Consider the following 21,076-nt stretch of genomic DNA (forward strand, 5'->3'; position numbering starts at 1 on the left):
CCGAAAAATCTGTAAACTGGATCAGCAAAATTTGCTGTCAAATTTACCGAACGATCGGTAACGTTTACCGATGTGCATTGCTTGATTTGTAGTCGACTTTACCGGAGAACTGTAATTTTGAGGACGATATGCAAATCGAAAATTACCGAGAGATTTGTAATTTTCTAAAAAGGTAACCGACTCAACTGTAATTTTCTTTAATATTGTTTCATGGTGGCGGTCACTGCAACCCATGCAAAAATTTGGCTGTTGTCGTGATCAATAAGTTAGTGTTGCAAATTGCACCACCAATGAACAAAACCAAGTTTTTGTCGGAAGGATTCGGCACTACACTGAAAACAAGGAAGCTTTGGAAGAATATTCCAAATGCTGTTTTCAGATCGTCGCCAACGGGAATGGAACTTGGACCGACAGAAAAAACAAGCAACAACATCGGCCATCTGTAATCGCTATTTATTTAGATAACGAAAATTAATTATTTATGGAAAATATCTACGATTCACTCATTTTGGTGTTGAATAACAGCTTCTATAATTTCACCTTCTTATTTTTCACAAGCACGAACGCTTTTAAAGTCGATCGAAAATAACAATAATTAATTAATTAATTTATCTTTATTAGGGAGGTTTTCAGCCTGGGGCTGGTTCGCCTCCAAAATAACAATATGGTGGATTTGACGTTTACCTAGACCATTACCGAACTCAGTAATGGAACGCTTTGTTTACCGAAAATTCAGTAAAATATTTCACCGAAGTCAGTCATGAGGCTGATTTACAGACCTGCCGGTAAAAATGGTTACCGTTTTCGGTAAATTAAAATGAAATTACCGAAATTCGGTCATTTCATTTACAGTTTTCAGCAATAAAGCGAGAAAATACCGAAACATCTGTAATTTTTAGCATTACCGATCTAAGACGGTAATTTTTTTTACCGAACTCAGGGTCTCTGTTTAAGTGTGTATGGCTTCATAACCTAAGTAACAATTTTTGCTTTATGAGGGTTATGTTGACCATGATTAAAACTTATATAATGATTTAAAACCTCGATAACACATGCAATGTTACTTGGGTAATCTTGTATTAGAATTCTCTTGTAATTTATTATGCCACTTCTAGTATCTGGATGAATACTGGCCAAAACATGTTCTTCCCATATCTCCACTACTAGTTGAAAGATTCGTAAACCCTGGTTGATGGTATTAATACTAATAATGTGGCCCTTTTTGGGTATAATTTTGTGCAGTGGTTGCCGAGAAACACGTCTTCCAAAATTTGAAAGGGTCAGCGTATCCAAATTATACCGGTGACGTATCAAAAGTACCACGGTGGTGCGCGACTCAAAATTGTCGGGGGCGACGGCGTGTGAAAAAGTGCCGGTGGCGGCGCACAGGTCTACTCCACTCTTTATTCTAGATAGAGCTGGAATTAGGGCGTAACAGCTTTTGTAAACAATGACTTCTCTTGATGATTTCTAGGAATTCAAAGCGCGCTCTCGCAAACCAACACAACCATCGGGTAGAAGTAGTCTTCCCCTACCTGATGGTGATATTGATTTGCTTAGGCGAGCCTTCCTTAGCTCAGTCGGTAAAGGCGCAGCTACAAAGTAAGACCATGCTGGAGGTGGCTGGGTTCGATTCCCGGTCCGGTCTAGGAATTTTTCGGGTTGGAAAATTTCTTGACTTCCCTGGGCATAGAGTATGATTGTACCTGCCACACAATTATTCTAATGCCAAAATGGTACAGGCATCGAAAGCTCTCAATTAATAACTGTGGAAGTGCATCTAGAACACTAAGTTGAGAGCACGCAATAAGCTAATAATGCCATACGCAATAACCTTGAAATGCGAAGGAGAAGAAGGCGAGCCTTGAGTTTCTAGAAATCATCGAGAGAAGTCAGTGTTTACAAAAGCTGTTACGCCCTTATTCCAGCTCTATCTTGTATTAACGATTCAAAATTGTTCTCGCCAAATTGACGTGTCGCACTGCTCTGTTACATATCTATTCAACCAAATGTCCATATGTCAAACGTCCGTATTCCAAACGGGGTATCATCATGTTGAAATACTTTTTGCAGCAAGGTGAGTGTCAGTCTTTTTTTAGTCTTTTTATCAAACAATCTATTGAAACCTAGTTTTTCGAAAACACTCGAAGATTTATACGGAGAAATACTATTGATAGCCATTCTTCTTATTTAAAAAAAAAATTGTCGATAAATTGCAATTCACAAATCAATAAGATTCCTTCAAAACCGTCTCCATGGTCGCAAGATCACTTATCAAATTGTGTTTTTCTTTCTCGTGCTGGTTCGATTTGTTCAAGACTTATCCTTCAAGCAAACGACCGACACAGCTCTTAGATCCTAGCTAGTCCATGTACCTACACGTGCAGACTAAACAGTCCGCTCGGAGACCAGGAGTAGAAGTCACACAATTGCAATCAACGCGTGGTCGTTGTTTGGTTTCGGATGGTTTCGAAGCAAATGGATTCCGACGGCGGTGGCTGAGAGGTACCAAATAGGATAATCAAACGGATAAGCTTAAACCAAAGGGAGCTTTTGTGTGGGCTGTGTGGTACGAACGACCAAACGAACGAATGTAAATTCTCGGAAGGCTTTTCACATTGCTCTCCCATGTGGGCAATGTTCTTCTTCTGACGAAGGATGGAAAATCGTATGACTGTATTCCTGTATGTAGGTGTACTCTGTGATAGTTTCACGGTTTTTCAACTTTCCACTTGTTGTCGTCCCTAGGGTCGGAACCCCTTCCGTATGTGGTTTTCCCGTTTCGTCACGATGGGATAATCGAGAAAAGCGAATGCTCTTTGGTGTGATCTCCGCTTGAATAGGGGTCGTCAGTGAACTAACTCGTTGACTTGTTTGTTCTGTGGCAAGGTTCAAAGTTCGACAGTTTCAAATAATTCGCTGATGGTTCAATGTTTACATTCCACAGGATTGAACACAGTTCGAAAATCCACAACCTCACCGTTCCCGCAAGGAGTAAACCAAATTTATATAAACCAATTTTTCCAAACACGATTTCATTTAATTAAACTTCAATTCCAACCACAATACAGAGAACGGAGTGAAAGCCATCCGATTTTAGCAAAGGAACGAAAGGTGAAACCGGCAACCGAATCGTAGGAAATAAAATGCCAACCAGTACAATCACACTTTCCCCCTTCCATCTTTAGCTCCAGTGTCACACTTTGGTGTAAGAGCCAAATGGAATGGATAGTCTAGATTAAAACACAGCCATCTCCTGGGGATTCAGAGCAGAGCGGCATAGAGCTAGAGTGGAATTGGCCTTGGGTAGGCACCGGGAGGTGGACGAGGGCAATTTTCTTTCCGAGAGGGGATTGAGAAAATTCGAAATGTCGTTTTAATCTGCGATGCTCAGTGATACGTTTAATCGAATGCCGGGTGATGGTGGGTTTTGCGATTGGATTATCAGCAATTCTCGAGTGCTGTTACTACGCTTTGGTGGTCAATTGTGCTAATAGGTTTTACGTTTTACTGCACGGAAGTATAAGGAAGTGGGTTTTATTATTTACCCTTCGATTATAGGGTATCTAGATCTGTTTTTTAGGCCTCAGATAGCCTAGTCGGTTAAGGCACGGTAGGATTTATTTTTAAAACTATTAAATCAATTGGACTAGGGGAAATGCTCTTTTAGTTGCGGTACGTTAGAAGCGTTAGGTTCCTATAGTTGTGCATGGAGACTCAATACACAACTATAGGAACTTAACGCTGCTAACGTACCGCAACTATAGGAGCGTTTATCCTATGTTTTTTTTTGGAGCTGATTACAGTTAGGTATAACTTCTTTATTAAAAGATATAAAGGCAAAGTTTCCGTAACAAAACACGCGTTTCATGAAGCCTTAAAAGTTTCTTCAAGATGACTTTGATGAGAAATTTAAATTAAAAAAATTACACGCAAAAGATGGTTTTCAGAGAGCCTTTTTAAAGACATATTAAAAAATGTGGTATTACTTCACACCAAAAAACTATGAATTTTAATGTTGATGTAAATAGCCATGCATGCTAAAATTGAAGCATGTGAACTTCCTTTTTACGTAAACTATCAACTTGCGAGAAATATTGCTTACAAAGATGGATGGTTGCATACAATATTCAGAATATTTCATTAAATGACTCATAAATTTACACGATCTGTAATATGAAATTGTATGATATGTGCCGCTCCATTTATGTGCATCATAGTGACAGAAATTTACACTACTTTTTCCAACTGTGTTGGTTTCAAACTTAGACGTTTGATGTCTTTGGTGAAGTTTTTGTTTTTCTTTAATTATGTTAACATTACCGTGGTCCTCAAACTAACTGATATTTAAAAATAAACTTTCATATTTTTGAAAATGGAGACGTATGTTTCTCAGCAAAATTGAAGCTAAAGGCTGACTAAAAGTAAATTGGTACTCACAAAAAGACCTGTAATTCGGGATTCAATAAGTTAAAAAAGTTCATTAATGGTTGCTTTACAGTACTTTTATTAAAACTTCAAAGTTGCAGCATTAGATGGTTAAATTTCACCAGTTCAAATGAAATCTCGAACCTTCCGCCTGATGGAGCCCATCAGCCCCGCACAGTGGAAACGGACACGGAATCAGTGTATTTCTTCCATTTTGCCCGTATTTTCTGGATATCCTTGACTGCCCCGCCGCTTCGTCAAATTCACTACTTTGAAATTGCCCAGTATTTTTCGATTGGTCGAAATTCCGGGCAATTCGGACGATTCATTAGCTTGGGTACAAAATCGATCTTGTTGGCAGCATACCACTCCAGAACCACCTTGGAGTAGTGGTAGCTGACCAAATCGGACTAAAAGATGACTTTGACGCTATGCTTGCGGATGAACGGCAATACACACTTTTTCAGGCATTCATCGATGTAAACTTGGGATGTCATCGTCGAGGATGTGACAAATGGTTCCGTTTTCAGGCCACAACTGCAAATCGCTTGCCAAATCATGGCCTTCTTCGCGAACTTGCCGGCAATCACGAACTTGAATCTTCCCAGCACATCCCCACGTCTAGTCGCGATGTAAAACGTTTGACCGGGAAGCTGCTTAAAATCGAGTTTGACGTATGTTTCGTTATCGATCAAAGTGAAGTCCTTGTGTTTCGTCAAAACACGGGCGTACAAGAGCCTTGCACGCTTTTTGGCCACGGAATTCTGCTTCGTGTGCCGGTTCGGATGTTTACTGGCTTTGTACGGCTTGTATCCTTCCCTGGCAAGGATGTTCCGCACCGTTTGAAAGTTGACGTTGTACCTTCTGACCACATCTCGGATCGAAAGACCGGGGTAGGCTTTTATGCACCTCAACACCTTGCTGCGCAGCTGACGATTCTTGGTTCCAGCTTTTTCGTAGGTCTGCTGATTCCTTTTTCACACTCAGGGTTTCCTTGAAGGTTTTGAGCACTAGACAAACTGTTGTTTTCGGCATCTTCAGCACTTCAACCAGCATGGAACCGGACCACTCCGGATTTTTCAGGTGTTTGTGCACAATATTCTTTCTTCTTTTGAGTTCCATTTGACGTTTTTTCTGAATGCGATCGACTACTTTGATAAAACTTGCACCAGCTGTTCTCTATAGAAGTGGAAACAAATCACTGTCAAAGATTTTAGATTTCCAACACTAGAGGCGTGCTAGCGGCGTGTGAGGGGCGTACTAATTTACTTTTAGTCAGTCTTTACGTCAATTTTAAGCAACTTAAGCTAAAAAAATCTATGTATTAAGCAATTTATCAGAACTAAATTTGGGTGTACAGGTATACCTCGATATAACGTAACTGTCATTTTTGACTTCCATCGTGGATTCCACGCAAATTATCATTCAAACAAGCAAATTAATATCACAGATAAGATAATCCTCCATTTATTGGCAATACTAATTTGTATAATTCAATTGTTATTAGCGAGATATTGACGATGGAAGTCAAACGTGACAGTAACGTTATATCGAGGTATACCATAAAACTAAGATTTTCAGGAATATCGCTTTTAATTGAAATTTCTCATGAAATTCACTCATGAGTGACTTTTGAAGCTTCAGACGCATGTTTTGCTATCAAACATAGTCTTTATCTTTTTTTAAATGAAGTGATGCAAAATTATATATTTAAAAATGAACGAATTCATATTGATTTTATACAAGTTAAGAAATCTAAATTGTCTCTCATTTGTTGATATGTGTATATTTACATTCTTCAAAATGTGGTCAAAATATATTTTTTATTGTAGTTTTGTGGTAGTTACAAACAGAGATATTAACATTTAAAAAGGGTGTATTATCATAAGAAAAACGTAAATAATTCTTGATCGGCAAAATATATCGGCAAGTTCTGGGCTGTAAAAATTGCGTCTTCAAAAGTTGTGTGGGATCACAATTTTGCTGAGTTATTTTAATAAAAAAAAAATATAGCAACCAAAACTTTTTTTCTAGAGACACCCTAGGTAAATTGAGGAAAATTGTTCTTTATCGTTCAATTCAAGAAAAAAAAAAAATGTTTTATTGCATAAAAACTGTGTGAAATGAGTTGATCTACAACTTTGCCCAACCTTTATTTCTGAATATAATAATGCTACATTTTCTATTTCAATTATAATAAAAACCACCCTAGTATTTATTGGCACTAAAATGAAGACTTAGGAATTACACACTAAAAAAGGTTGAGAGCAAGCATAAGTTCGTGAATGAAAGTAATTGTTAGAATAATAAAGGCATTGATCTTAAGCAGACATTTTGGCCATTATTATACTAGAAGGTGGGTATTGCCTCATCTGATGGATGAGTTGAAATAAGTATTTGTAAAGAAAGGCTAATGATCCACTCTTGGAACATGTGAAAATAAATTTGCTGAGAGGAAAAACTTGTGGTTGAATTTACTAAAAATAAAACGATGTGATTGAATCGTCATAGATGATAACCCAACAAACGATTTGAGGTGATTAAAAACTGAATAAGCAATTATTTAGCTAAACAAGCAATTCTTTAGCTGAATAAGCAAACTTTTACCTGAATGGGCTCTTATTCAACTTGTTCAATGTTTGTTGGGAATGGAACCTTCAAGTACTCTACCAATTTGTTTGTCGTATTGCGACCATCTTTGACGATATGCAGAATATAGATTTAATTGGTTTTCCGTTATGTGCTCGACAGGATACCCGGGTATCCAGATCCCATTTGAATGACACGGTGTAGAAAAAGCAAAAAAAAAGCATTGCTGGGCTCATAAGGGTTAAGAGACTTACAACCATGGACTTCGTGTTAAAGTCAATTATACTGATTTTGCTGTACCGTATCTCTGTTCCTGTACATAGTTTTGACATGGAAGGCATTCTTTAGCAATTTAGCAGTATTCCTTGGACTGGATCCATATTGTATTTTGATGGATTTTGATTAATTACTGAGGGTTTTAGTTCATCGCTTGTTTGTGGAGTGTTTAACATATAACTGATATTATCCAGATTCCTGTAATTCTATTTTGTTTTATGTAGAATGTGTAAGGAGGCTATTCAAGTTAGGAAGTGATAGTAGAGTTACTTCGGTCATTTGGTGAACCCTTGTTTAGTGAACGTCATAACGATCCTAGCCTGTCATGAAATCTCCAACCTGGTACTCTATTGAATACTGATTTTAATCGCCTAGAATTCGGAACAGGACCGTCTTATAGCATTGAAAAATTGAATAAATGTTCCTTGTTATGTAGAATTAGATATCGGAACTTAATTACATCGGTGATGGAGTTTGGCAATGTGATGTAGTTGTGAGAGTTGTGTCACTTGAATCAGTTGAATTTAGTTGAATATTAGGATGCATACATTGTTTCAGAGCAATTAATTCCGTAAACTCTTAGTAGGAGTGATTTTAAAAGTTTCTTGGAACTTGTATGTAAGATAATTCCGGAGTGATTTAAGATTTGGGCGTAATTGCTTTTGTAAACAAACACGTCAATTACTGATTTCTCTTGAATAAAAGCTCAATCTCACAAACAAACTATACCAAATGATAGAGGAATCATTTCTCTACCTCATAGTGTTACTACTTTTCGAGATTGAGCGTTTATTCGCGAGAAATCGGTGATTGACGTGTTTGTTTACAAATGCAATTACGCCCAAATCTCAAATCACTCCGGAATTGCTATATGATTGGATTCCTTTAAATCTAAAAAAAAAAAACTGCGATGACCTATGAATTTACAAGAGGAGCATAACAAACTAATTAAAGCTGACACGAGATATGCAACAACAAGCTAACATGAACTGACCAACGTCATATTTTCAACTGAGATTTGTTAAGAAGGAAGTGTTTAGTTAAGATAGAGTAAGATACAAAAAGTGTGATTAAACTCACATCTAAAAGTGATTAAATTTGCTGAAACTCAGATATTGTGCTTAAATTCACTGAGATAAAAATTAAGCGATTGAGTTCTTTGAAATACTTAGCGACTGTGATTAAATTCACTAATAGGAAGCTAAAAAGTTTAATCCATTTAGGAGAGGCCCAAATATTGTGATTGAGTTCACTGATAGTGTAGTTTTGTGATTAAGTGCATTATAACACAAAGAACGTGATTAAATTCACTAAGAGACAGAATTATTAAATTCACTGAGAGAGAAAGTTTTTGATTGAATTACCTGAAACTGAACCGATTGTAAATAAATGTTCTAACAGAATGCTTAAAAGTTTGATGAAATTCACTGGGAGTTAACTACTGTGTTTGAGCTAGCATAGTTTGCTTAATGTGAATGCATTAAAATTTACGGACCGTGATTAAACTCACTGAGAGAAAGCTGTAATTGAATTCAATCCACTTAAACACAGTTTTGTGATTGTTGGCGCTAAGAGAAAAACTAATTATCCGAAGGATAAACGATTTGATTTGGTCATAAGGTCTGTATCCACAATAATTCGAACACATAAAAACTTGAACAAATCACAAATTTCGCAATATATTTCAATTGTAGTTGTTTATTTCAGATGCATGGGATATGATTTCAAAATAACATAAGGGTTTGTACAGATTCCTCACGGTGGCCGTCTTTGACCAAATTTGATGAAAGTGTTTGATATCTTTGATTCCTTGTTTCTTTCCAGAAAGCTTCCGCTTCATCAGAGCCTAATATATCTCGATTGGACGTAGCTCTGGACAATTTTGCGGATTTTCGGTTTTTGGTACAATATTCATTTGATTTGCTTCGTACCACTCCATCACAGCTTTAGAAACCGGTCAGCACTCGTGTTTATATCAGTTACCGTTGGGACGTTATTTGTGATTTGCCCCGGCCGCTTTCAAATTGTATCATTTTTTATGACGTTTCACATTCATCTAGTAATGGCCGATTTTCATGCGAATAATCGATTAATCGATTAACAGACCGACAAGTAAAATATTTTTAATCGGTTACATCATGCCTATATAAGCATTAACTTCTCCAGAGGATCATAACCCATCGTTTCAAACAAGTGCTGCAGTCTCATTGATGGAAAAATGACAGCACAGCGAACAAAATCGAACAAATAATCGACGAAAAGGGCTTGTCGAATGTTGTCGTCGTCGTGTTTGTGCGTTGAGGTTGTGTTTTAGAAATGGAATCGAAGCGTGCCGTGGCCCGAGCCGTGTCCGCTATTAGACGCGTTTGTTTTCGGTCGCTGGAGTTGTCGGCAGGCTTGTAATTGCTCATTACAGCTAAAATGCTATTTTTCGTAATTATGAAACAATGAGATACTATATTGATAATTTTTATTTGTAAGATGCAAGAAGAGGTGGTAAAGTTTGTGTATGACATATGAAATTTGTCAATTTTATCGTTGCTCATCGCGTTGCTCATCGCGTTGCTCATCGCGTTGCTCATCGCGTTGCTAATCGCGTTGCTCATCGCGTTGCTCATCGCGTTGTTCATCGCGTTGTTCATCGCGTTGCTCATCGCGTTGCTCATCGCGTTGCTCATCGCGTTGCTCATCGCGTTGCTCATCGCGTTGCTCATCGCGTTGCTCATCGCGTTGCTCATCGCGTTGCTCATCGCGTTGCTCATCGCGTTGCTCATCGCGTTGCTCATCGCGTTGCTCATCGCGTTGCTCATCGCGTTGCTCATCGCGTTGCTCATCGCGTTGCTCATCGCGTTGCTCATCGCGTTGCTCATCGCGTTGCTCATCGCGTTGCTCATCGCGTTGCTCATCGCGTTGCTCATCGCGTTGCTCATCGCGTTGCTCATCGCGTTGCTCATCGCGTTGCTCATCGCGTTGCTCATCGCGTTGCTCATCGCGTTGCTCATCGCGTTGCTCATCGCGTTGCTCATCGCGTTGCTCATCGCGTTGCTCATCGCGTTGCTCATCGCGTTGCTCATCGCGTTGCTCATCGCGTTGCTCATCGCGTTGCTCATCGCGTTGCTCATCGCGTTGCTCATCGCGTTGCTCATCGCGTTGCTCATCGCGTTGCTCATCGCGTTGCTCATCGCGTTGCTCATCGCGTTGCTCATCGCGTTGCTCATCGCGTTGCTCATCGCGTTGCTCATCGCGTTGCTCATCGCGTTGCTCATCGCGTTGCTCATCGCGTTGCTCATCGCGTTGCTCATCGCGTTGCTCATCGCGTTGCTCATCGCGTTGCTCATCGCGTTGCTCATCGCGTTGCTCATCGCGTTGCTCATCGCGTTGCTCATCGCGTTGCTCATCGCGTTGCGCATCGCGTTGCTCATCGCGTTGCTCATCGCGTTGCTCATCGCGTTGCTCATCGCGTTGCTCATCGCGTTGCTCATCGCGTTGCTCATCGCGTTGCTCATCGTGTTGCTCATCGTGTTGCTCATCGCGTTGCTCATCGCGTTGCTCATCGCGTTGCTCATCGCGTTGCTCATCGCGTTGCTCATCGCGTTGCTCATCGCGTTGCTCATCGCGTTGCTCATCGCGTTGCTCATCGCGTTGCTCATCGCGTTGCTCATCGCGTTGCTCATCGCGTTGCTCATCGCGTTGCTCATCGCGTTGCTCATCGCGTTGCTCATCGCGTTGCTCATCGCGTTGCTCATCGCGTTGCTCATCGCGTTGCTCATCGCGTTGCTCATCGCGTTGCTCATCGCGTTGCTCATCGCGTTGCTCATCGCGTTGCTCATCGCGTTGCTCATCGCGTTGCTCATCGCGTTGCTCATCGCGTTGCTCATCGCGTTGCTCATCGCGTTGCTCATCGCGTTGCTCATCGCGTTGCTCATCGCGTTGCTCATCGCGTTGCTCATCGCGTTGCTCATCGCGTTGCTCATCGCGTTGCTCATCGCGTTGCTCATCGCGTTGCTCATCGCGTTGCTCATCGCGTTGCTCATCGTTACAGCTAATCGCTAGTTGTGACCTTCTGAAAGCAAAATTGACAAATTTCATATGTCATACACAAACTTTACCACCTCTTCTTGCATCTTACAAATAAAAATTATCATTATAGTATCTCATTGTTTCATAATTACGAAAAATAGCATTTTAGCTGTAATTAGCAATTGCAAGCCTGGTCGGTTCTGATTTCGACGCTGCCGCCGCTGCGTCTTAGGCCGACAACATAGTAGAAGCGATTCGAAGCGATTCGATGCGATAGGAATTGGCAAAGCGAAATGAAGCGGCAAGCAAAGCAACCTATGACATAGTGAAAGCGTTTTTGGAAACATTACATTCGCGCAGGGCAAAATATTTGTTCAAATTTGTTTAAATTCAGCATGGATTCATCCCATGAAGAATTTTTCCCTTCCTCAAGCACGATTAATTTCGTAATGAACAACGAAAGAGAGTTGGCAGTTCAACTGATCAATCGATATAGAAGGCAAGATGGGAAGTTCTTCAGATTGTATGAAGATCTTCGTAAATAAACAGCAAAAAATTAATTTTAATAGTGGATGCACTTCAATGCTGTGATTTAATGGTGTAATATTACTTGTCAAAACGATCATCATTAATACAGTGCATGAACTGACATTACGCTGCTTTTACTGCATTGGTTTATTTTTGTGGCCATAACAATTGCATGAGATTTTCGACATGATTGAAGTGCATCCTCTTGGATGTAATATTAAAATTTATGTTTTGCTGTGTTCAGAGAAGTTTCGGTCTTACACAACACATTCGATCTGATTTTGAATCAAGATAAACAGTCCACTTGCGTTCGCTGGCATCAAAACACAACACGAACAGCTCTGTCGCTTTACTGAACGCTGCATACCATTGCATCGCTTTCACTATGACAGGTTTGGGTGATTCCCATAGAACGCTCATAGAGGGAGCTCTCACGCAACCGCTTCGCTTATTGCCAACGCATCGAATCGCTTCGAATCGCTTCTACCAACCGGTAGAAACTAACGACTTTAAATTGGCTCACTACTTGACTAGCCTATTCTTCTGCCCATAAAAGCATAACTGTCCCATATGAATAGGAAATCAAGCAAAGATGGGACAATTATGCGAGTATCGGCAGTATTGGTCCCAAGCAAATCGATTACTGTACCCCATTCTATTCGAAATTCTAGTACTACACTATGTTGGTTTTGATTCGCTATGAAAGTTTGACAGATAAAATGAAGGGTTCGTGCATTTTCTTATATTTCGAGGGGTGCATCGATTAGCTTGGGACCGAAGAGAGTACCAGAGCTGAGCCAAAAAGGTGAGCACGTTTCTTCGGGACCTTCTAGTCTTAGAGTTACCTCTATGCTTCTACCAACAATCAATACGAAACTAACGATTTAAAATTGGCTCACTACTTGACTAGCCTATTGGTCCCAAGCAAACGATTAACGTACCCCATTCTAGTCGAAATTCTAGTACTACGCAATGTTTGTTTTGATTCGCTATGAAAGTTTGACAGATAAAATAAGGGGCTATTGGTTTTTCCTATGTTTCGAGGGGTGCATCGATTAGCTTGGGACCGAAGAGAGTACCAGAGCTGAGCCAGAAAGATGAGCACGTTTCTTCGGGACCTTCTAGTCTTAGAGTTACCTCTATGCTTCTACTATGTTGTCGGTCTTACAGACTGTGTACTACAGGCGAACTGAAGCCGTTGTGTCGCGAGTGATTAGTGATGGAAAGTGGACGCAGTCCTTTTTTCTAGCTAGAGTGTGGTTTGTGGTTGATGGAGGTTTACGCTGCTGTGTGAGCAACGAAAGGCGAGAGTGTTGTTTATAACACCGTAGTGGCAGCATAACTATGGGAGCTCTTCGAAATCATAGTGATGTCATGGATTCCTTTGCAACATCGGGTGAGATCTTTCCTTTATTATTCTTTTAACTTTCATTCCTTTATTATATGAAACATCATTTGTTGGGTACGGGACGGTCTACCAGGGCACATGATTGTAGTGAAATGGATGGGGAGAGTGGAAATGCCAACTCCCTATGTTTAACATTTCGTGAATAGAGGGTGGGCTCTTCTTCCCACTTATTGGGACATCCTCCTGTTGGATGGCTTGTTTATTGACCGGTTGTCCGGTTGGAAGGAAATTTATCTCGTGGATGCACGTGGGCGATGTTGCCCACGGATTCACCCAAACCGTTTTTCTCCCTTCATACAATGGCAGGTTGAGTACAATTAGAGGTTATTTGATCAAGTCAAACAGCGAGTATAGTCCACAGTCTACCGACAGTTGTCTTACGACAGTGAGTGGTAGTTCCATATCATAACATATCATATCAATGGCATCATGCCAAATCAGGCTAGAACAAAGGGTTTTTCTTTGTGGCTTTTGATGAAGGGTAACAATCGCTTCTGCAGGTACTCTTTCTGGTAAATTTCCTTGTTGATTGTGCCTGCAGTGACGAAAGATTTACACGTGCAAATTGCTTGCAAAATAAGGTATTTTTTGGAAAAATTTCGATGCCTTCTCAGCTGTGGCATTTTTGGCAATGGCAGAATAGAAAGCCAGCCGTGGAAGTTGCTTGAAATCCTCCAAGACATAAGTTGCATCGTCCATAACAACGCATGACAACTTCGTCAAATATTCGCATTACAAACGTAGAGCCCGTGGTTTTTCTGTCAAATTCTGTTTGTCGTTGCGATTTGGAACTGTTTTTACCTTATACGACTTTAGCCCCAAACGTTGTTTTGATTTTTGGACAAAACCAGGTGACATTCCTATTTTACGAGCCACCGTTCGAACAGAGAGATTCGGGTTTTCCTTCAATATCCTCTTCACCTTTCGATCCGTGACAGGATCAGCACGTCCATTGTTTTTATCACTAAGTGTCTTCTCAACCGTCAAACGTTACGAAAATTATTTGAGCAGAGCAAACATTTCAAATACCAATAATGAAGACGAGAAAATTTCTAACCTTAAAGATTTTACAGAACAGAGCTTATTGAGAAATGTCAGCATATTGGTAGATTAAAATCTTGTTGATCTTGAAGACATTTAGTGGCAAACACTCACCATCTCAGGAATCGCACTGGCTGCTTTCGATCAGAGAAATTACCGCAGTAAATTCTCAAATCCATGAGCTGCGACGTCCCAGTCCCGGAGGCAGTGCAGCAATGAAGGAGACTGTTTTCATTTCGCATTCGAACTGCGTCTAATTGCAAACAACCTTCCGGGCTGCCACATGCTCTCACTTCCGAAATCCAAACAGTAGCGCGGTTCAGGTGAACTTCAGAAAGAGTTGTTCTTGTGCTTTGCAGCTTGCCGGTAAATCAAACACCGGGGGTTCCGCATTGGAAAAGCACAATAATACTGGTGAGGTGAGTTTCGTGTGAACTATACACTCTTCGACTTGTTCCTAAATGTACCTCAGCTACTGTTTGCCTCGGGGTGGATTATATGATACACACACACACTCGACGCCTGCACCGCCCTGGCTTGAGTTTGGAATCCTTTCTAATCGCATTGTTGCTCAGTTGTAGAAGGAACGGGACGAAACCAGGGCAGCAGTAGTAGCAACAATTTTCAAAACGGTTATTTATGTGTTCAACCAGTTCCATGTTTCCCGCTTAGTGTGCTTAGTAAAGCGAAAGCCTACACACTTCGAAAAATTGATGTAAATTTAGAAGCTCTGAGACTGACATATACGAGCGTCAATTTTGACATAAAATTGAGTCATAAAAGATGCGAAATTCAGCTCAATCAAACGTACTTTCGAACTTTTCAGTCTCGGAGCACTTAAGTTTACATGACATGTTTGTTTACGTCTCATTCTTTATGTCAAAGATGGATTCCGTCACGTGTAAGATAAGGTATTTCTAAGTGTGTATCTATACTTCAACCCTGATCATCCTGCAGCCAGAAGTTGTTTTTCCACTCAATAACGAACACACACACACACACGCGCCCCTCCCCCTTGCGCTTAAACCTTCTTTCAACCATTCAATTTTCGAAAGGGAAACCACTCCGGGCCATTGCCGAAACTTTATCCTTCATCCTGTTTTTCTGCGGTCTCGTCTGTTCCGAGCTGGGAAAGTCCGAAAAAATAGCAGGGATAAAACCGCTCGGGAAAACACTGCAATTATCATCTAAAACGTAAACAATTGCGAATAATTTTGTGGTTGCGCAAAGTTGACTGGGACACAGTGAGACAATAGAATCTCGTAGCCTGGTGGTGATGGGAGAAAGTTTTTTGCCGCCCCATTCCCCGCCTTGAGCAAGAGCAAGAGAAAGCGAAAACGAAAAAAAAAAACAACCGAGTGAAGCACCTCTTTGGTTCTTTCTTTTTTGAGAAACCCTGACGACGACTATTCAGTCCTTGCCTTGGTTGTGTTTTTGTCGTCGACGGGCGAAGACGGGAAAACGACATCAGCACGGAAATGGTACTTATTTTAACTTTTCAGTAAATGGAGATGAGACGTTTGCCATATTGCTTAAGAGATGTCTCCCGAAATAAGGGGGAGAAAAGGCTTCTTCTTATTCTTTTGTTGTTGTTGTTGTTTGTGATGTTGTTATTGTTGTTGTTGTTGTTCAGGATCAGTTTGAAGAGAAACGGATTATGAGCATCAGTGATGAAGTACTTTTTCAGTTAAAAGCATTTTGAAGAAGGAATGTTTGCGAAAAGAATTTGGCGGCCTCTTTGAAAGGTTCATTTCGGAATGTAGGTAATGAGAAATGCGATGATCCGATTTCCTTTCATCTCTTTTCCGGCTTGAGGGATTCTTAATACTGCAAATGATGTACTTTTCTGAAGACTTTTGTTTCCGTTCTACGGCAGTTTGTTTTCCGGAAATAAGAAACATTTTGCACGATCCTCTGCGGTTTGGATGAAACTGAAACATGAAAAATCAACCATTCATCTACATATCTAAGGATGCAAATTAAAAAGATAAATGAAGATCTGAAAGTAATTTTCGACGTGATAAGAAAAAAATCATAAATTAGCCAATGTAGCATTCAAACGGGCATGGAAGTTAACCTAATCTGCAGAACGTTAAACTTGTATTCCAATAACGTCAAAAGAAGCCAAATTACACAATGAACCAAATTATTGAAGCTAGAGAGCTTAGGTGAACATTTGCACTGTACAAGTTTTGGAAACTCATTACTTTATCCTATATATAATTGCACCGGCCTTGTAATCGCTTTTAGTAAGGAAGGGTTCAACCAACGTTGTTACTGGAGACCGAGTTTAGCTCTGCATCTTCTTGGAAACACGGGAGAGATTTTTGGGCTCAGAAGACAAAAATGGTCGCCACTAGGCCATTGAGCTCCCTATTGCGCAAACATAATCGAGTCCCCATTCGAAATGCTGTTCTTACCGTTTGAAGTAGCTTTGCTGAAGAAACTTAATTTATATCTCTAATAGTTTAAGTGTTAGACACATTTTTAACAAGGAAGTTGGGGTGGCCTCTAAGCACATTCTCTCTCTTCTCTCTCTCTCTCTCTCTCTCTCTCTCTCTCTCTCTCTCTCTCTCTCTCTCTCTCTCTCTCTCTCTCTCTCTCTCTCTCTCTCCCTCTCTCTCTCTTATAGCTTTTAGATCATTTAGATGGAAGTTAAAATGTTTTGCTGTTTTTTAGGCATTCAACTAACAACCTAATTTCATAATGTCGAGAAACGAAGCACTCATTGGATGAAGTCAGTTACCATAGTAGTCTATGAAGATGTTGAAACTATAATTTTATTCATTCCCTTTCAAGCCATCAAGCTGAAAAGATCTATTTGTCCTCGTTACTAGAATTACTTGTTTTTTTTTCTGCGTAGTAGTAGAAACCTCAACAGGTTATGGGCGACTCACGAAAGGAATTTTCAAGCCACGCAATTCCACAATTATTGCTGGTCAAAACTATGACACCTGACAGTTTCGCATGAGTACCTACTTGGAAGCCTTCATCGTCTGGGATGCGGTCAGGGATAAAAGCTACACCAAATTCCTGTCGGACAGAGGTTCGAATTTCTTGTTGTCCAAACCAGAATAACCTGATCATTGGAATCGCCGTCATCTACAATCCCAACGTAGGCAACCAGAACTTTGCGAGGAAATATGTAAAACTACTCTTCGACATACAGGAGATTGGTTTCAACAGGCTGTTCCTGCTAGGAGAAAACAAACTTCAATGTATCTGTGCCACATCCGATAGGGAATCATGCAGCACTGAGTCGTATCTACGACGCTTACAACCTCTCTGTCCTCCCTACAAGGATTACGGATAGGAGCGCTACTACTATTGACCTCATGGTAACTGACTGTCCACAGACCATCGTTGCTGCTAAAGCAATTGCCAAAAGCATTTCTGACCACGAGACAATATTGCTAATATCTGATGTTCGAATCAAAAAACAGGAAGCGCCAGAGATACCAACACCAATGCGAAGTTACTCACCTCCGAGTTGCGTAACCTTATGGATCATCACGGCCCTGAAAAAGTTATTATGGTCAAGAACAAGTGAACACCATGGATAACGGTGGAAATCGAACGAGCAATCTACATAAGGGACCTGGGACTCACGCTATCCGAACCGCAGAAGAGGTGACGAACATTGGTGCGACTACATCCGTAAACGTGACAGAGCTGCTTCCTTTATCTCGGTTGCAAAGAAACGATATGAAGAACAATATTTCTCATCTGATATCCCTGCGAAAAAACTATTGAGTAATCTACGGCACGAGGGGGTACATCACCCGAGCAGGAAACTTAGTAATACCAAATTCAGGTATGAAAATAGCATAAGTGGCGATCTAAATATGGTATTAGTGAGGCTGTCATAATAGGTAAAATACCAAAAATAATACCTCAAACATGTTCTACGAATAACGAACTAATAAATAATTTAGTTATTACAATAACAAACGACAGTGTTCACTCGGCTGTCGACAAAAGCAGGCCACTCTCGATGTGTGCCACGCGATCGTCTGTTTACTCGGCAGCAACCATTGTGTGGTCCTCCTCATTGTTCTTCATCAGCAGTTCTTTCGGTTGATGCGTCGTCGACTTTGGAAAGCAACCGTTTCGTGATAAGTGTGTGAGTGCTGACCACGTTTTGCGTCCATTGCTGCAATGGACGCGCTCTGACCCTCGTTGGCGTACAACAATTTGCCATACAATGAAACTACTAGAAGCGGCTCCAGTTATGATGGAGGAGGCTTTTTGGATAGCGGAAGATAAAGTGTTTATTGTGTTGTACCTTTTGACTATAGCTTTAAGATGTATTGTATAGTGACCATGAATCCTCGGCTCTGTTAAGTTAATTCGGTTGAGCCTTATCAAATAAATTAACATACAAAAAAAATAACAAACGGATAACAGACGCTTTTTTAGGTGCCAGAATACCATAGTTTGTTATTTTGAAGGTCTACTTATACCAATTCAATAACTCTTTTAGGTGTTATTGTCTAAAGACTGAAAGATCACATTTTGTTATTTCGGTATTCATTTGATATTTTATAACATACTTCGATAACTGAATAATATCAAAACAAGGTTTTATACCACAAGCATACCAAAATCTGGTATCATACCACATTAAGATATTCATTTGTTATCGATTAGCTATCGGTTCCTGCTCGGGAATAGCAGCAAAAAGAACATCCTTTGGATGAAATCGAACCAGAACAACTCAATTGCTTCTTCTGCGATGGTCATCGTCAACTTCAAACCGTAGCCGAACAACGTGGGACCAGTAACCAAGGCGGGGGACAATTCAGTTTTCGACACACTGATGCTACAGAAGTTGCCAGAATAATAGCGGAGATTCAAACCAACGCGACAGGTGCAGATGGCATTCCAATATCCTTCGTAAAGTTGCTATTCCCGTTCATCTAGCCGCTAATGGCGAATGTGTTTAATGCAGTTCTTGATACCAAATCGTTTCCTGCCATCTGGAAGAAAGGAGTCGTCACTCCGATTCCGAAAGTAGCGAACCCTACACAACCGAACGACTTCGGACCTAACACCGTCCTTCCTACCATCTCCAAGGCGCTTGATAAGGTTTTGCTAGATCAAATTGTCCATTACATCGACAATGCTGACCCTCAGCTACTAGAAAAGAATCAATCTGGGTACAGGAAACGCTACAGCACAACAACAGCCCTGATCAAGATAACCCATGACATCTACAGTAGCTTTGATGGTAATCAATGTACTGTTATGGTTCTGATAGATTACTCACTTGACTTCAACTGTGTAAACCATCAGAAGCTGAACTATAAGCTACGCGCTGAAGTTTTCTTTACATCTGAAGCCGTCCAACTGATTGCATCGTTTCGTCGTCACCTTAGCGTATCTCAAAACATAGGACCTCAGTAACGACATCTCTCGGCCTCTCGCGGAAAACAAGCTTGCTCGCTAACTCGCAAACAATGTTGCATAAAAGTTCTATATAATGTATAGAAACGTCAAAGTGATCCGATGCCAGCGCTGCGGCGAGTAGTTCGCGGAACTGATAATATTCAAATCAACCGTTAAATGCGTGAACGAAGATACACAATGAAGAGTTACGTCTGTTTGTCTGTGGCCAAACGGTAAAATTCGACAGTGCATCGTCCTCCGAGCATCCAATCACAGATGGCACACCACAAGGTTCAGTGTGTACATCAATAGCCTGCCACGGGATTTGAAGTGTCAATATTAGCTTTACGCAGACGACCTACAAATATACATCTCAGGTCCCAAGGACCATGTTGATGTACAGTTAACTCGGACCAGCCGGCGCCGGTGGTGTAGTGGGAAGCGTGACTGCTTTCTAACACCCCAATGGGTCTGGGTTCAATCCCAGCCGAGGTCGGTGGGATTTTTCTTAGGCATAAAAATCTCTGGTCACGTCTTCCTTCGGAAGGGAAGTAAAGCCGTTGGTCCCGGCCCATGTGTGTTGTAATGATAGTACAACCAACACGGAAGAAGTTTATACAAGCTGTCGTAATGTCATTTTTCACATACTGCGACGTCGTGTATCATCCCGGTTTATCGGTGGCGCACAAAGAATGGCTGAATCGGTGCTTTAAGGCAGCAGTTCGGTCCGTGTATCACTTGCAGCTCAGAGAATCAACGACCGCGGTGCGAGACGGAATCCTAGGACACGAACTAGAAATCAACTACCGAAACTGCATTAGCTGTTTCATGCGGCAAGGGTACTTGGGATCCCTACCTGAATACCTGCAACAACACCTTCAAAGGGACCAAATGGATCGAGCTCGATCTTTCACCGTTCCGAGACACACTACTTCCGAAAGGAAAAGTGTGCTCGTCGACGGCGCCTTCACCTGGAATAACCTGCCGATAGCCATCAAACAACAACCTACCATCTTCGTCTTTAAGGCTGCCCGTCGGGGTTATTAAATCAAATATAAAACGTGTACTTTCTCTAGCTTCCAAAGCTCACATGTTATAAATGCATTTTCCTTGACCTGACAAAGGGTACAACCGACAGGGTATCGTAAACTAAATAAATTACAATTACAATTACAATCATCAAGGAAGCGCCTGCAGAAGCGGCTCAAGCTGAAATTCCAAGAGATGGAGCGTAAAGCGAAGGCAATGCTAGTGTTCGGGACAAAACTACCGTGAAGGCTATGTGGAAGCGGCTCGAGGACACGTTTGCAAAAAAGTCAGCAGGAATGCAGACTTATCAGCAAGCACATTGCTATGCTACACCTGAAGGAAGTTCGAAGACTTGATTCGAATGGCGCC

The 21,076-nt window shown here is 40.9% G+C and overlaps 1 protein-coding gene and 1 pseudogene across 6 annotated transcripts in view; one reads left to right on the forward strand and one right to left on the reverse strand.

The window, feature by feature from the left end:
* The window catches only part of axo (axotactin), a 213,166-nt gene that overhangs the window by 135,898 nt on the left and 56,192 nt on the right, over positions 1–21,076 (reverse strand). The window lies entirely within an intron of this gene.
* LOC135708505 (uncharacterized) overlaps positions 1–21,076 on the forward strand; it is a 36,887-nt pseudogene that overhangs the window by 13,896 nt on the left and 1,915 nt on the right.

Source organism: Ochlerotatus camptorhynchus, unplaced genomic scaffold (genome assembly GCF_037179485.1).
Source record: "Ochlerotatus camptorhynchus isolate MF236.1 unplaced genomic scaffold, CSIRO-AGI_Acam_v1.1 ptg000330l, whole genome shotgun sequence".
Taxonomy (NCBI): Eukaryota; Metazoa; Arthropoda; class Insecta; order Diptera; family Culicidae; genus Ochlerotatus; species Ochlerotatus camptorhynchus.